The sequence below is a fragment of the Oncorhynchus clarkii genome, chromosome 22 (assembly GCF_045791955.1).
Source record: "Oncorhynchus clarkii lewisi isolate Uvic-CL-2024 chromosome 22, UVic_Ocla_1.0, whole genome shotgun sequence".
Lineage (NCBI taxonomy): Eukaryota > Metazoa > Chordata > Actinopteri > Salmoniformes > Salmonidae > Oncorhynchus > Oncorhynchus clarkii.
In genome coordinates, this window is record NC_092168.1 from 43,023,995 (window position 1) to 43,025,702 (window position 1,708).

Below are 1,708 nucleotides of genomic sequence, written 5' to 3' on the forward strand. Positions count from 1 at the left end.
ATTTATTAATGTACATATACATTTCACTTGTTCCACATTTTGTTATGTTACAGCCTTATTCTGAAATGTATTAAATAGTTTTTTCCCCCCTCAATCTACACACAATAACCCATAATGACAAAGCAAAAACAATTTTAGAAATGTTTGCAAATGTATTAAAAATAAAAACCTGAAACATGTCATTTACATAAGTATTCAGACCCTTTACTCAGTACTTTGTTGAAGCTCCTTTGGCAGCGATTACAGCTTTTAGTCTTCTTGGGTATGAGGCTACAAGCTTGGCACACCTGTATTTTGGGACTTTCTCCCATTAATCTCTGCAGATCTTCTCAAGATGCGTCAGATTGGATGGGGAGAATCTCTGCACAGCCATTTTCAGACCTCGCTAGATATGTTCGATCGGGTTCAAGTCCGGGCTCTGGCTGGGCCACCCAAGGACATTGAGACTTGTCTCGAAGCCACTCCTGCGTTGTCTTGGCTGTGTGCTGAGGGTCGTTGCCCTGTTGGAAGGTGAACCTTCGCCCCAGTCTGAGCATTCTGGAGCAGGTTTTCGTCAAGGATCTCTCTGCACTTTGCTCCGTTCATCTTCCCTCAATCCTGACTAGTCTCCCAGTCCTTGCTGCCGAAAAACATTCCCACAGCTGCCACCACCATGCTTCACCTTTGGTTTCCTTCAGATGTGACGCTAGGCATTCAGGCCAAAGAGTTCAATCTTGGTTTCATCAGACCAGACAATCTTGTTTCTCATGGTCAGAGTCTTTAGGTGCCTTTTGGCAAACTCCAAGTGGACTGTCATGTGACTTTTATTGAGGAGTGGCTTCCATCTAACCAATTTACCATAAAGGCCTGATTGGTGGAGTGCTGCAGAGATAGTTGTCCTTCTGGAAGGTTCTCCCATCTTCATAGAGGAACTCTGGAGCTCTGTCAGAGTGACCATCGGGTTCTTGGTCACCTCCCAATGCCCTTTTCCCCCCGATTGCTCAAGTTTGGCCAGGAGGCCAGCTCTAGGAAGAGCCTTTGTGGTTCCAAACTTCTTCAATGTAAGAATGATAGAGGCCACTATGTTCTTGGGGACCTTCAAAATGTTTTGGTACCCTTCCCCAGATCTTGGTTTTTGCTCTGACATGCACTGTCAACCGTTGGACCTTATGTAGACAGGTGTGTGCCTTTCCAAATCATGTGCAATCAATTGAATTTACCACAGGTGGACTCCAATGAAGTTGTAGAAACATCTCAATGATGATCAATGGAAACAAGATGCACATTATCTCAATTTCGAGTCTCATAGCAAAGGTCTGAATACTTCTCTAAATAAAGGTATTTCAGTTGTTGATTATACATTTGCAAGTATTTCTAAAAACCTGTTTTCACTTTGTCATTATGGGGTAGTGTGTGTAGATTGATGAGGAAAATGTTTTATTTAATCAATTTTAGAATAAGGCTGTAACGTAAGAATGTGGAAAAAGTCAAGGGGCCTGAATACTTTCCCGAATGCACTGTACAGTATGTATATTGTATTATAGCCACTGTACAGTATGTATATTGTATTATAGCCGCGTTTACACAGGCCGGCCCAATTCTGATTTATACCACCCACTAATTGGTCTTTTGACCAATCAGATCAGCTCTTTAGCCAACAATTGGACAAAAGATCAGAATTAGCTGCCTGTGTAAACGCAGCTAAAGGGCCTGCTCTGTGTGGTTAACT